The 17,037-nt window shown below is 39.3% G+C and overlaps 1 protein-coding gene across 1 annotated transcript in view; it reads right to left on the reverse strand.

Annotated features, from left to right (window-relative positions):
• Nucleotides 1-14,640, reverse strand: part of LOC124172794 — a 32,492-nt gene extending 17,852 nt beyond the window's left edge. Inside the window, exon 1 of the mRNA XM_046552279.1 lies at nt 14,024-14,640. The gene's annotated coding sequence lies outside the window, so the exon portion shown is untranslated. The remainder of the gene's footprint in view (nt 1-14,023) is intronic.
• Between the last annotated feature and the right edge of the window lie 2,397 nt (nt 14,641-17,037).

A 17,037-nucleotide genomic window follows, 5' to 3' on the forward strand; every position in this document is an offset into this window, starting at 1 on the left:
TGCGAATATCTCTCGAACCCGGGCCTATATGGAAGAAAGTCGTGACGCTTTTTCTACCACACCTATATAGTTTCAGACAATAACATCCGCATCCAGATCCCGAACATCACTTTGGCGATGTCTCCTTGTAAGTAAGTTTTCCCATCTACACCTTGAGGATTTTTTGAGGCTTCTCTTTTCTCCCACTCTTCTTAGCACTCCCACGTTGCTTACACAGTCTATCCATTATATCTTCATCATTCTTCGGCAGCACCACATTTCGAATGCTTCCATTCTTGACTTCTCTGCTGCCGTCAACGTCCAAGCCTCGCTTCCATAGAGAAACATGCTCAATATGTAGCACCTGATGAATTATTTCCTTACTTCTAAGCTTGTATTCTCAGCTGTAAGAAGATTCTTCTTTTTTTTGAAAGCACTCTTCGCCTGAGTTATTCTGCTGACTATTTCTTTCTTGCTTCGTCCATCGTTGGTAATTCACCTTCCTACGTAAGAAAACTCTTCCATCTCTTCAAGCTTATGCTTTCCTAGCTTAATCTTTGTCTTGGCCTCCTCTCTATTGCTGCAAACTAATATCTTAGTCCTCCAACAATAACAAACAATAAAACAATAATATAACAAACTAAGTTGTCCCGTTTTCTGCTTAAGGTTTTTAGAAGGATTCTCTTTTCTCCCACTCTTCTTAGCACTTCCTCGCTACTTACATTGTCAATCCATTTTATCTTCATCATTCTTCAGCAGCACCACATTTCGAATGCTTCCACTCTTTGACTTCTCTGCTGCTGTCAACGTCCAAGCCTCGCTTCCACAGAGAAACATACTCCTTATGTAGCACCTGATGAATTGTTTCCTTACTTCTAAGCTTGTATTCTCAGCTTTAAGAAGATTCTTCTTTTTTATAGGAGGCCTCTCCCCCCACTCCAGTCTATTTACTATTTCCCTCTTGCTTCCTTCATCGCTTTTTAATAGCTTCCGTCTTACGCATAACTCCTTCACCTCTTCAAACTTTACATTTCCAAGTGCGTTTCTGTCCTAACCTCCTCTCTTTTGAAGAGTACTAATATTATACCCTTTTATTACCCGTCGGCTTTCAGCTGACATCTGGCCATTGTCATTTCCATATTTATCAGTCTTCTCCAAATCGTCCTCTATCCCGGCTATGACTGCTATGTCGTCAGCAAACCGCAACATCCTCATTCTTTCTCGGTGGATGCACTCATTGAACCTTTTTTCACAAGGGGAATGCATAAAAGAGGCCCGATTCCATCGCATATAAGGTTGATTTCTGCTGCATTTTAATCGTTATTGAAAAATGCCCGCGGCGCGGTGATGAGCGCAACGCGATCCACCTTTTTCGCAATATTTTACATTATCACGTCTGTATTTGCGAAGAATAGCATTGAATTATGTAGATCAAATCATCATGCATATAAGACTCGGTTTGTGCCCCTGATTATACCTTATCGCTCCTTGAAAATCGGATCAATTTGCCCGACGGCGTCGCGAGCGGCGACTTTAGTAAACCCATTTCGTTGATTATTTGATCATCATATGGTCGTATTTTAGGTAGGCTTATCGGGCAAAATCTTGAGAAATAAAATGTTGAAATGAGGGACAAATGCGTTCCGCCATAAGAGCAATGTAATTTTAAGCTGAATATCACGATTTTCAAATCCAGTTATTAGCGCTAAATGGCCGATGACCCCCAATAGGGTAGTTTCCTTCATCAAAGAAAACGAAATGCAATGATCGCGATTCGGTACCCACTATTAGAGTATTCATAATATAAAAATTATTTGGTTTCAGAAATCCCAGTTTAGACGAATGGCAATGGTCAATTTTTATCCTCAATTGATAAAGGCCAGATTGGCGCCCATGCGATGCCACTCCTCGTGACATCACAGGGACCTAGTTTCTATACGAGTAGATAGGAGTTTTACGTCGTCTGAGATTACCAATGCATGCATGAGGCACAGAGCTCAGGGAAACATCTCTCAATAATCACACATTAAAAATACCTAAGTTCGGAAAGTTTCCTTCGTTTGATAGGGGAATAATAATCCTTATTTAAGCCAAGCGCTACCAGCTAGCAGGGTACTCTGCTACCTGCTTGCATCCTGCGTCGTATTAGCGCTCAAAGCCTCGCCCCAAGGTCACCTCACTTGCGGCATCGGGAACCACGACGTCACACGGAAGTTTTCCCAGCAATCATACTTAGCCGTCGCGTTTTCGCGCGCTTGAAAATTTTCACTTTTCAGTTTATCGCGAAAAATAGATATCGTCATTTAAAAATCTAAAAGCGTGAAATACGTACTCCAGGATTAATAATCTTTCGATTTAGGCAATAAAAAAATAATAGGAAACCACCCTATTGTTTCAAATCTCGGTTGCCTAGCAAAAAAATTGTTACCTCATCGTATTGAAAAAAAAAAGACGCACGTTATTCACTCATTAATCAAGTACTCATAGCCCTGAGGACTATGGTGGAGCCGGAACTCTCCAATGGAACGAGAAGCCCTCTTCATATATTCCTTGTTTTACTAACTTCATCATCATGGTGTTCTGCCATATATTTCATTTTCAGACAAACCTAAAATAAAATGAACTTTCCAATTCAAAATATAAGGCCTACCCCCTTTATTTCTATATCTGTATATCTTATTCTCTTCTTTCCTCTCCCTCGTTTACCCAAATTTCGACCACAATCTATCACTATTTTCAACACCCCCTGCACGCCGACTAGTTGCTCAATTTAAAAAAAATTATAGTGCCAAAATAGAATATCTTAATTATTATTTTATAAGGTGATTTTAATAAAAAATAAAATGATCGTTTGCCTGTTTTAGGGCTCCCTGTTTGAAGAAATATAGTAAGCGATTCTCAATTGTTTAATAATATTCTAACACTTAGCGCGATAGGAGGATATCATCCGATTTGAGTATTTTTTGTTTTTTTTAAGAGGTCACTAATCAAAAACTTTACGCACAAGGGCAACTTTGAAATTTAAACTTTTATCTCCCCCACAACGTGTAGCCCCCAAGTATATTTTTTCATTTTCGCTGATGACTGTATTTCAAATACGAAATAAATACATTTCGTCTCCTAATTATGGGAAAAACCCCGGTAACAGAGGTAGGGATAGATAATGAATTCTAGACATGAAATTGCAAGCACGATTGTCACCTATCAACGACTAATCAATATCGCATTTACCGCATGTGCGATTTTCACATATCACTAATGTAGGTATAACTCCCACACCTGAGATTCCTTCATATCATTTGACACTCAAAACGGAGGAATATTTTCTCCAAAATCCAAGGCAAGGACCTTATTGTGCAGCTCACCCGTGCTCCGCACATTTTACCTGCCTCGGTAGATAAGAACGTCCGTTTTCAGTGGAGAATAAAAAAACCGCCCTCACCGCAACCGTCCGAATTCGGCACAGTACCACAAACACTGCTATCCTTACCGCGAGAATCTCAACTTCGCGTCTGACAACGGCAATACGTCGTCTCTCAGATCTAGGAACAAGGTATATAAACACTGCCTCGCCTAATTACCTGCCTACGAGTCTTACCTTTGTCTTAGCCTCCTTCAAATCACAGGTCTATCAAAAATTGCATTTATATCTCATTTTATAATATCCGAATTGGGTGGTATCCTATTATTTTTAACGCCTAAATCGAAAGATTATTATTACTCCTGGAATATGTATTTCACGCTATTAGATTTTTAAATGACGATATCCATTTTTCGCGATTTAATGAAAAGTGAAAATTTTCAAGGGCGCGAAAAAGCGACGGCTAAATATGAATGCTGTAAAAATCCCGTGTGAATGTCATTCTGGTTCCGGTTCCGGCGTGCGAGGCCACCTTGATACCAGGCTATGAGCGCCGATTGTTAATACCCTATCAAACGAAGGAAACTTTCCGACCATAGGCAGTTCTAATAGGTGATTATCAAGAGATGTTTCCCTGAGCTCTGTGTCTCATGCATGCATTGGTAATCTCAGGCGATGTAAAATTCCTATCTACTCGTATAGAAACTAGGTCCCTGTGACGTCACTTGGAGTGGCATCGCATGGGCGCCAAGCTGGCCTTCTTAAAAAAAGGTTAAAATTGACCATTGACATTCGTCTAAAGTGGGTATTCTAAAAACCAAATAATTTCTATATTATGTATACACTAATGGTGGGTAAAGAATCGCAATCAATGCCTTTCGTTTTCTTTGATGAAGGACACTACCCTATAGTATAAAAAAAGCAAAAATAATAAAAAATTAATGCTTTTTTTAGTTCAAATACGTCATGTATTATTTAGTTTTTAGTTTTCATCTTCACACAAACAACACTACAGACGACAACAGAACATAGCACGCGCACGCAACCTTTTGTACATCTGTTATGACTGGATGAGGTGAGATTTGCTCACCGGTATAGTTTTTACGTTCGCGCCTTCGGTGAGGCAAGTTAGTGAAACTTTACGTGGCAATAGGCAGAAAACATCTTCATTTAATGTGAGAAAAAGTTAAAGCTGTCCGAGGCATCCGACAGACATAATTGACCGAACCAAAATCAAATTTCACTTTAAAGTATCAGCGAAGTTTTTTTTTAATAATAGAACAGCGATGTTATAAAATCACAACTTCGCACAGTGACGCACACACAGCATACATTGCACATAACAGGAATATTCCGCACTCGCAGGGTACAACTAGTTACCGGTCATTAGCGGCACACAAACGCATACATTACATCTACATAATACCCTGCGAGCCACCTCTAGAGTGTTTGGCAGGGGGTGATCAATCACCAGCATTAGTGGACCTTTAAGCGGTCCATTTTGAGGGTCAGATAATATGCGGAATGTGGACGTTACTTCACTTAGAATGCAAATAAGCGACCTTCGATGGGATCCAAGAATCAGTGTAGGTAATACCTCGTTAAGATTACGATTGTTCCAGCAATCGTTGGAAGTATCATGCATTCACACGACGACGGTTAAAACCTGTGCTGCCCTCTATGGTATGGTATTTGGAGGAGGCGACCGACAGCTAAAGTCATTTGCGCCATGAGGGAAGGGTATGGAAGGAAGGGTGGAGAGAAACCCGGTGTCGGCGTTAGCCTGCTCTTAACGAAAGACGCCAAGGGGACCACGGCTTAACGTCCCATCCGACGGACGGAGTGTTGCGCTTGAAATGTCCTCCACACAACACTCAAGCAGGGATCGGGCAGTCTCTGAAAATTCTCTGCCACTGCCGGGATTTGAACCCGAGCCCGCCGGGTGGGAAGCCAACACTCTAACCACCACACCAACCCGATCTCCCACTGCCCTCTAGTGCTGACATCTAAAGTGAACGAGAAATTTACGGTCAGCAAAGCTGCTGAAGTATGCAAGGACAAGATATTACTGTGTTCAACGTGTATTTAACGAATAATTTTTCTTCCGCCCATAGACCATAGGAGTGGGATAGGTAGACCCCACTCCTACTGTCTCCTCCGTTATCTCTACTTGAATCTTTCTACTCTCACCCACCATGTCAAGCACGTCGTCGTTCCTCCTCCTCTCCGTCCACATCGCCTTCGTTACATCTATTAATTCCTATTTTCCATATCCTTCTTCTCCCTTGTTAACCCCACATTCTACCCTACTCTAAGACTGTTTTCAACGTCCCCTCCCGCTCAGTACTTGCTCCATCCATACCTTCTGTCTCCTCCGTATCTCATGTAGAACCTGACTCCCCTCACCCACCATGTCCAGCACTTAGTTGTTCTTTCTCCATCATTCATCCCCACACCCGCATCTCAATGACCTCTGATCTTTTTCTTCCTCACATTCCTGCGTCCATGTTTCCGCATCCTTTATTGCTTCACTCAGATACAGGAAATCTTACCCACCGAAAGATTTCTGTTAACCGTATCAATAACGCGTAAGACTATTTGCGATAAGAACATTCCGACTATTTTAATCCTTTAAAGCACTCCGCCAGCAAACGTGTGGAGCTTTGCGACAGACAGATTTTAATCCTTATCAAACTGAGGAAAACGTGTGAATGTGAAATGATATTTACGAGGTATTTATCTTAGATATTAAGCAACGTGTCCAGTGGTGGCCTAATCTCTAGATTTATCTCAGCACTGTGTACATTGGAGACTCGTTTCAAACTCCGAGAAGTCTCCAATACTTGAGTCTTAAAGATTTATCTCAATATTATGTCCACTGAAGGAAATTTTCTGAAAATTACTCCGCCATTAGAAATCTGAGACCAGTATAATTAGAACAAAATTGTTTCCATTTGTTGCGACGGTAAGCGAAGGATATTTTTCACGCCGTCTGAGAAGATTGATGAAGATAAAATGGATCGACCGTTTAAGTAATGAGGAAATGCTTCTAAGAGTGGGAGAAAAGAGAAGTCTTCTATAAACCTTGAGCAGAACACTGAGAGAACTTAGTTGGCCACGTTGTGATGCGTGATGGACTGATGAAGACAATCGTAGAAGGACAGGTTGAAGGGAAGAAGGGCAAGGGACGGCCCCGAATGAGTTACATAGGACAATGAGTAATAAAGGATGTAAAAGAGAAGAAATACGTCGCTATAAAAAGGTTAGCGGATAGGAGAGAGGAATGGAGAGCTGCAAGTTAAAACAATCATGGGATTGTTGACCAATAATGATAGGGACTATGATGGCATAAATACTTATCAGTGAAATTTGAAATTTATCAGGTGCTACATATTGAGCATGTTTCTCTATGGTAGCGAGGCTTGGACGTTGACAGCAGCAGATAAGTCAAGAGTGGAAGCATTTGAAATGTGGTGCTACATAAGAATGATGAAGATAAAATGGATTGACCGTGTGAGTAACCATGAAATGCTAAGGAGGGTAGGAGAAAAGAGAAATCTTCTAATAATCTTAAGCAGAAGAAGGGATAACTTACTTGTCCACATTATGAGACACTACGGCCTGATGAAGTGAATTGTATAAGGACAGGTTGAAGGGAAGAAGGGCAAGGAACGGCCCCGAATTAGTTGCATAGGACAAAGGGTTATGAAGGATGTAAAGGAGCAGAAATACGTCGCCATGACAATGTTAGCTGAAAGGAGAACTGAGCGGAGAGCTGCGTCAAACCAATCCTAGGATTGTTTACTAGTGATAGTGATGACTATTATGGCACAGATGATCTCCAGATTTACCTCAGCAATGTGTTAATAGGAGATTCGTTTCAAACTCCGGGAAGTCTCCAATACTTCAGTCTTAAAGATTTATCTCAAGATTATGTCCACCGAAGGAAACTTACTGAAAATTACTACGCCATTAGAAATCTGAGACCAGTATAATTAGAACAAAATTGTTTCCATTTGTTTCGACGGTAAGCGAAGGATATTTTTCACGCCGCCTGAGAATATTGATGAAGATAAAATGGATCGACCGTTTAAGTAATGAGGAAATGCTTCTAAGAGTGGGAGAAAATTGAAGTCTTCTATAAACCTTGAGCAGAACACTGAGAGAACTTAGTTGGCCACGTTGTGATGCGTGATGGCCTGATGAAGACAATCGTAGAAGGACAGGTGGAAGGGAAGAAGGGAAAAGGAAGGCCCCGAATGAGTTACATAGGACTACTTAAGGGTTATGAAGGATGTAAAAGAGAAGAAATAGGTCGAATATGAAAATGTAAGCGGATAGGAGACAGGAATGGAGAGCTGCGTCAAACCAATCCTAGGATTGTTGACTAGTGATGATGATGACTATCATGGCACAGATATTCTCCAAATCTCCAGATTTACCTCAGCAATGTGTTAATAGGAGACTCGTTTCAAACTCCAGGAAGTCTCCAATACTTCAGTCTTGAAGATTTATCTCAAGAATATGTCCAATGAAGGACAACTACTGAGAATTACCAGGTTCGCAGAATTCTGACACCACTTTTAGAAACACGAAATCATTTCACATTCTGAGACGTTTTCACCTTATTGAAAAAATTTGACACATACATAATACACGATTACAGACGCAGTTCACGGGAATTTTTTTACTCGCCCACAAGAGAAAATCTTTGCTACCTCATAGCTTATCTGAATTCCGCATTAAAAAGTGCATTCTTAGTGAAATATATTGTATGTATTTCTTATGGGTTATGAGAGAAAGTGTGTGTGTTAGGAAAAGTTATCCATGCGCAAATTACTGTAAATTCACAATCGAATGCAATTGTCAAGAAAACAAATCACTCAATTAAACGAAATAAATGTATTTTTATGTATGTTAGTACCAGTCATGTTCTAAATAGTGTATGATGGTAGCCCCAAAACCTTTCCACAAAGGGGTACCTATATATTACACAATTATTACAGGTCTTTTTTCTCGATGAAATGTATTGAATATGACTGGAATAAAATTATATTATATTATATTATATTATTAAATAGTTAACGTCTTACGAGGTTTTTCTAAAATTCATTAATCAGACTTAGCACCACGCTTTTCTTCGTACGTTTTCTTAACGATCCACTAATAATTTTTCTCGATAACGGCGATACGTCCGTCATAGCATACATTCTCATTTTAAACAATAGTTTCTGAACACCATCACTAAGCACTTTTCAAAGACAGTCATTTCAATGACTATAAACGTATTATATCGCTTTATCAGTCTGCGTAACTACCAAATGATCAGATTACTCCACGATTTTACTATAATAGTCTGTTGGGGTGATGTATCTACATAGAATAAGGTAACAATTTGTCTTTAAATCCATTTCAATGTGGTGGCCACACACAGATAGTGCGCATGTGGTGGCATATATTAAGGCCGTTTCACACGGAATTGCGCAATCTGACGTACGTGCGAAGGCGCAATCAAAATTGCGTCGTGTAAAGCGGTGAATTGCTAGAACGCATGCGAGAATGCGTGGGTGCGAGACGGCAAATTAGCCCCTGTTCTAATTTCGTTCATGCATTCGCGCAATTACACGCCATTTTAGAAATTAATGCAGCTCTAACCTGCGCAATTCCGTGCCCCACGTAAAACGGCCTTAAAACGGTGAATTGCTATAACACATGCGTGGATGCGAGACGGCAAAATAGCCCCTGTTCCAATTTCGTTCATGCATTCGCGCAATTCCACGCCATTTTAGAAATTAACGCACCTCTAACCTGCGCAATTCCGTGCCCCACGTAAAACGGCCTTAAAACGGTGAATTGCTAGAACACATGCGTGGATGCGAGACGGCAAAATAGCCCGTTCTAATTTCGTTCATGCATTCGCGCAATTCCACGTCATTTTAGAAATTAATGCGGCTCTAACCTGCGCAATTCCGTGCCCCGTGTAAAACGGCCTATAGAGGCTAGACTCGAGTCGCGGAGACTTATCTCAGCAATGTGAAAATTAACCAAAAAATCACTCCGCTATTAGAAATCTGATACCAGTTTCAGAAGAACGAAATTATTTCCAACTCTGAGACTTCGTCACGAGACAGTTAAAGTGGTATTCGTCTCCAGTGACGTAACTATGGGGGGTATCTACATCATCATAATACCCCGCAAGCCGCCTAAAAGGCGTGTGGCAGGGGGTGTTAAGACACCAGCCGTTTACAGCTAAAAAAATGAAGTGCTCTAACGAAGTTGGGACAAGCGTTTAGTAAAGTCCTTGAGGGCATAGATCCCCCCCCCCCCAAAAAACCTCAGAAATAAAAAAATAATTAAATCTATTGTCTAGCGTTGGCATACAATAATACTCCATATGCTAAAAGTTAAATCTTAAGTGCCAAAATGGCGTAAAATTTATTTCCAGGTATGTCATTTTTCTTTTAAATTGCCGGTCGGAGGAAATGCGTTTCACTAGCCTTTTCATCACAATCTTACACAACGATCCTTTCACTACCACTGTCCTATTTACTAACGCCTCCTCAATGCCGAGTTCGTTTCCCTATGATTTGCAGCTTCAAATACAGTAGATTCCGTTCAATGGGTCCACCGGTTACTTGGGGCAGCCGCTTAATTGGGGTAGATCTTGAAGAACAGAACCCAATAGAGGAATATCCCAGAGTATTCTCCGCTTAATTGGGACAGCATGCCGCTTTATTGGGCCATGAGTTGGCGACATAGACTCTATACTCTCGACGAAATCAAAATTTTTTGTATGGTTGGAAGGAAATTACTTTGCTTTTCTACAAAATATGTTTTGTAGAAAAGCAAAGTAATTTCCTTCCAACCATATAATGGAATTCTACAAAGTAAAGGCCTCAACAATTCAGTGCATCAAAATTTTGTTTTCAGAATACTATTTTTTTATATTTTCCTCCTTCGATTTACTCTTATTTTTCACAAATTGTCATTTTATTGCCCTATTTTGAAAGCTCTTGTTGTTAAACTATCAGTGAGAGGATAGGACTTTTCTTTAATAGTACTTAATAAAAGGCATTCTTTCAGCATCGCCGGAGGCTGTGAAAAATATTTTTAACTAAATAGTTATAATTCTTAAAAATCATAAAAAATTAGCAAAACTCGCTGATTTATTAATCAAATTAATAGTTTAATAAACTTATATTGCATTATAAGCATTCTTCATTCCATCATTTCAACGTTTGTTTATGCCCATATACAGGATAGTTCCCTAATTGGGGCAGCCGCTTAATTGGGGCAAAGTGCACTAGTCCCTATATGTCCCAATTAACCGGAATCAACTGTACAACTGAGCTGCACCACCTGACCAAACTCGTGGCCATAAACTTTTGAGGCGAAATTTTCTAACTTCTTCTCATCTGATGTTTTTCGTGTGTATTCATACGTTTGCCTGGTTGATTAATATGTTTTGTCATACATTAAGTCGCATTCTGTGACATCGATGTTACATGTAAACCTTCATATTGAATGATATATTTTTTACTCTATTATATTGATAATCATGCATGTTCCTTAGGGACACACGTGTTCCGAAATAATAATTTAATTTTCTATTCTTTTTCTACTCCTTAGGCGACGAAACAAGTAACAATGAAAATGCAATAAAAAAATGAAGTAAAAAAACAGCCTTCTACAATTCTCCTGGAAAAAACGCCATTCAGCCCCCAAAAACTGGCACAAAATCAATCGGCTGTTCTTGAAACAGAATATGGAAAACCTATGATAAAAAATTCAATTTTGAGAGGGAGCAAAATTCTTAATGAACCCCTACGTTATAAAAATAGTTACGAAAAACGGCATTTTAACAAAATACCAGGAAAAATTTACAGTTAAAATAAACAACATAAAGTAATAATTTAACATGATTGTACTCGGGAATTCAGTTCTATAATTCATTAAGGGTTAGAAATAATACTGTAAAATAAAATATATTTAAACCCGAAAATTCCTACACCCCAAACCGCTGAACATCAAATAATGGCTGAATGATAGGTAAAATGCTTCCATAATTTTAATTGTATATATTTAACGAGTATTATAGCGCTATAAACTTCAAGCGGGTTCGATTGGAGGGTAGAGACATGAAGGTATCACGTTATTTTAAGTATTGTGTCCATAAGTGGTTTAAATAGCGAAAAAAACGCAATGTCTTTTGATTGGAAGGAATACACGGAGAATATCCTCTTTCGTCCTTAACAATACTTAACGCCGCTTAAGTAACCATGACGATAAAAGCCTCGAGAGAAGGCAGTTGAATTGAATGATTTAAATTATGGCCAGCAATATAAAATGAATGAGAGATGAACTCGTGAAATATATCCGATTGTTCATATTTTAGCCCTCATCCGAGGATTGTAGCTCCTTCATTGCCTTATAATGAGCGTTTGAACTTAGCCTAGTGATTAGCAATGTTCATTTTAAACGTAATATACATCATATTGTACTCTAAATCAACATCGAAAAGAGAGTTGGTAATTGGCAATGCATACAGTGCTGGTTATCAAGATGCCATCTAAAACAGTTGATAAGCACAGACCGCTAGACGTAAGAAAGCGGAAACTACCGAATCAATATTGCGGGGGCATTTCTCTCCGAAACCTCGCGCGAATCTCGAGTTTCATTTTTTTTAAATCCCCGAGAATTTCGCGTCGGATTTGATCGAAATGATTGCTGCCACAAAAACAATACGCCTCCAGAACTGCATCCGTCAAGATAAAATCCAAGAAAATCACTTCGACATGACATTTAAACGGCTGTTACACGCTCTACAAACCGTGGAATTACCTGCACACCTCGTTTGCTACCCGAAAACAAGCGACTATCGCGTCGCGACACCGTCTGGTAGCTCTCTCACTCCCTTGAGCTAATCAATTGGCCTGGTGGATTTTGTCTCCAGCCTCCAAAACGCAAACCTCCCCAGAATTAAAAATAAATAAGGGTTCCGATCCGCAGGTAAAGGTCATTCACTTATATCGGGAAGCTGCGGCTACATAAAAAACACTCATTTTCCAGTCATAACTCTTTACTTTGAACGAAGACATTGTGAGGCAGTATTTCTACGTTATCGATTCTTCCAACATAGCACAAACGTCGAATACCGGGAATGGTCCGATAAAGTTCTGAGCAGACGTAAAAATTAATCGACCAAATTCAAAACAAATTCACAAAAAGAAAGGCACTACATATATCAAGTTGTACCTCAAGGGATCCGAAATATTTTCAGTCAAGTCAGATCGTTACAGCAAATAAAAAAAACTCATGTCACAAAAAATTATCGCCGCGTGCTAAAATATTAACATACTTAAGCTCACAGCCGCTGAAAAATTGCGCATTCACTAATGGTTTTCAAGCACACCTTAGCGTGATAAGAAATAATGGACGTGAACTTTTAAAATGAGTATTAAAAATCGATTTTTATGATTCTACCTCTCAAAAAAATTACCTGCCAAATAAAAATGGAGGGAGTAAATAAACCGTTTTCAAAACGAAAGATACAAACTTTGAATCAAAATCAAGAATACGTTGAAACTCCTCTCAACCATTGAAAATTACACTCATGGTTCCAGAACTTCACGCTGCAATGCATGGTAAGTATTGTGGTATTATCGAAATTGTTACGCTATCGGATACTAATAAATGCCTTCACTTTCACACATTGGGATTTAAAAAACGAGATATATGTAGGCAGTTCTTTCAGCCCATAACATCAACGTTGAATAAATAAGAAAGTTATCCTGCATCAAAATATCGTCGTTGGTATACGGTTACCAAGAATCTTCAAGATTCTGAAACGCAAGTTTAATAATTCAATTACAATAAAGGATTTATTTTCCTACAACACCTGGCTATTATATCACTGGCTGAAGTCCCAATTCATAAATCAAATGCTGTGGCTACCTGAATAGACAGTTCGATTGACATTCAACATAATTTAGTGCTTCTAACAATAACAACGAAGAAATATGGGAAGTAATAACCGCAGATGAATGACATGTGATAAGTAAATAAACGTTCTTTTATAATTCAACCATCAATAAACATAGCAAACTAATATCTCATTAGCAAGAAATCGTCTGCAAAAATTGCCATGATTATCTGATCGGACAAACACAAAAGTTACCCCACGCCTGTAAAAACCTCACATCACTTTTCCACAAAATTTAGGTTAAGTCAGATAAAGAGCTAAGGCATGTATAATGGCCAAGTAAACATACATACATGAACTGAATTTCGCACGAAGAGTACTCGGGGAAAAGTTACTTACTAACTTTGGCACATGCATTTAGCATAACCACATAATCCAGTCACTGACACGTTTGCGCAATTATTACTTCAATAAAAAAAACTTATCAATTCACCACACCTATCGGTCCATTTCATAAAAGCTATAACGAATGCAAATCACGCTTCAGACAACGTTACACCCATTCAGAAACGGAATTATCCATTCCGGGCTTTTATCCAATTACATTAGGCACTAAGAGTAAAGCAGAAATCACAACCCGACCGTAATAAACATAACAAAATGTCTTCGCGAACACAATAGTAAATCAAATACACGTTAACAATGCCTTTTGTTTGGTCACCAACTGTGTAGTTAAGGGAAAAATTTCAAAGCTTACTCACCTTTTTAATTGGGAAGGGGGATTATAACATGGAAATCAATTAAGTAGCAATCCACATGTAGGATTCACTACCTTCAACTCCCCCACCACCAAAATCGTCGAAATCTACATCGATATCTTCACATTATCCTCTTGAGATTAAATCTTTCCTTACAGTTTACAAATTCAGAACTCCCTCAGAAATCATACGATGCACAAGCAAAAAGATATGGAACTCGAAAATATAACACATCCGTCAACGAAACATGACAAGACGAATCCTCGCTGTCACAGAATCCTCACTTTGCGTCACTTTACACTCACGTAAAGAACACACACAAACAAAAACACGGAGATAAGCGTGCTCAGACCCTGGTCCAGCAGGCTAAAAGCAAACACGAATGCAGAGGGAAGCCAAAGAGGATCATCAATAGCAGGGCGTAACCACACACAAGGAATCACCAGGGGAACGTCCTGAATAAATAACGACCCCAGAACGAAGCAGATCGCCCAATAAACTCCAGATTTGATCAAAGAATCCCTTCGCTGGCTGTATCGGCGGAACTGAAGCCAAACATATGAGGACGGATACCGTTTATCAAAAAACTCCCTCACCTTGCAAAGAATCTGTACGCGCTTGGTTTGCTACAGACAATTGACTGACGCCAGATTCAAGATGGCGGCCGCCTTCCCCTCTCGACCTCCCCTCCATTATCCCCCTCCGCTCCTCCGCTCACAACATCCCCGCCCCGCGCGGCGTTGCCACGTCTCGGGGCATTCAAAGAAACGCAGTCAATCAAGGGGAAAGACGAAGATTCGGCAACGGGGCAGAAATTCTTCCTTCTCCGTTTGGTTCCCCCCCCCCCCTTCCACAACGTGCCTCACTCACACACATACACAACACATTTTTTTTTACCGCTCCCTCAACAGTTGGGATTGAGTAACCATGGGAATAGTTGCCGCACACACCCAGATCTTTAACACAATGCAGGACGGGAGACGCCTGTTGGAACATCAGACGCAAGTTTAGTCACGACAGACCACGGGAAAGCACCGGGAGACGAGAAAAAAACTGACGCGGACGGCTTTTTACTCGCTCAAACGCCAGTCAATATACAGGGTGCTCCAGGAGGAATTAACAAATACTTCAGGAGGTGGTAGGGGAAACAATTTCGATCATTTTTGTCCATAAACATGCAGTCGCAACTCCTTACTTACAGAGCTATGGCAACACAAACAAACCCTATCATTAGTAATATTGACTACCGTTACGGTAGCCATCGTAAGTGGATTTACGGGGAGGGGGGAAGGTGCCCTCCGCTGACACATAAGAAAAAGACAAAGTTTTTTAATATGGTTATGATTATGTTCGTTTTGTTTTGCATATTACGGAGACTCAATCGCCTGATTTAATATAACTGTCATATTAAAATAATGACAATATTTCGTAAAGTGATAGTTGTACGTTGTTTGTAATCTCAAATACGAGATCCTCAATCGCTTTATTTAATATTAATAAGTTTCACATTGAAATAAAGAGTATATTTCGTATTCGGGTGATTGTTGTATGTTGTTTTAAATCTCTAATATGAGATGACTATTTCCCTGTAGAATACTGATTGTGCCCCCTTTCCCCAAGAAAAAAATCCTGGACCCTCCCTTAGTTGGCATTTAAAAGTAACACTATCAGTAAACATCAACAAAGTTGGGAACTTAAGTTCTATAAAGCAAAAAGGTATCATTTCAGCGGAGCGTAACTGTTGCCATTGAGCTGTTGTTTTTTATAGTAGTTTAAAATGGAGTTGGGCTGATTATAAAGAAAAAATGAAAGTGTGAAAAGAAATAATGATAAGGCTCATATAATGATAAAAGCTTCCCACATTAATTTTTGTTAAAGAGCGAATATTTTCAACAGATAACTCAGTTTATTATTAGCTCAAACGCCAGTTAATACACATGGAGTTTCAGGAGGAATATGCAATATTTCAGAAGGTGGTAGGAGAGAAAATTTTAAGCACTTTGTCTATAAATATAAAATAAATAAAATGTCTATAAATCGCAACTCCTTAGTTACTAACCTATGGCAACGCAAACATATAGTTCATACTAGCAAACTTAACATTTGTAATAAAGACTACGGTTAGGGTTGCCATTTAAGTGGTACACTCTGTAAACAGCTGCAAAGTTGGGAACTTCCTGTCAGACCGTAGATTGAAAAATAGACTAAACCTTTAAGATAAATTCAAGAGCAGCGTCTTTTCTAACGAAGTTAGCCATATCTTACTGACGCCAACATACTACGGAAGATCACATCATATAAATAAAATAAGAGAGAAGAGCGTGATGCGCCCGCTCCCGGCGGGCTTCCCCCGCTCTTTTTAATGCAGGTCCACAGAGGGATAGGCGCGTTTCTAATTTTAAAATGTAGAAAAAAAGGCAGGGTCTTATTTACAAATTTAATTGGATTGTTCATGTACAAATTGAGGTCAGAGGACCTCTTTAAACACAACATTGGAAGTAATTACACTATCCTCTGTTAAACGCACATGATGACTCATACTTACGTATCAACAGGAGACTTGAATGTGGAATCAGCCGCATTATTGATAAAAGTTATTTAAAGAATGCGAGATATTGTTGCAAATGAACAAATGTATCAGTTTGTGCGTCGTTAACGTCAGGAATATTTACCGGTTTTTTTTTTGCTTTTTTTTTAATTATTTAAAAACCAATTTTAGGAAACAATAGCAATATTTAGGAAGTAAGATATGCCGTCGCATGTTCTCTGATAAATTCTGCGCATTTTGGTACCTCATTTGTAGAGCTTGGTTGCGTGTAAGTTGAGAAAAAGGTATCCATACAGTAGAAATAATATAGAAGATAGACTGTAGAACAGACAGATTCAGAGTCTTTTTTTCACGATCAATAAGGGCTTATAGCGGCAGCGATAAAACTCATAAATAGATTAGATGACTCGTTTTGTAGCTTACTAACCTATGTATAACTTAATAACGCAACGCTTGTTTCTTAATTTCT

The sequence above is a fragment of the Ischnura elegans genome (genome assembly GCF_921293095.1).
Source record: "Ischnura elegans chromosome 13 unlocalized genomic scaffold, ioIscEleg1.1 SUPER_13_unloc_3, whole genome shotgun sequence".
NCBI classification, from domain to species: Eukaryota; Metazoa; Arthropoda; class Insecta; order Odonata; family Coenagrionidae; genus Ischnura; species Ischnura elegans.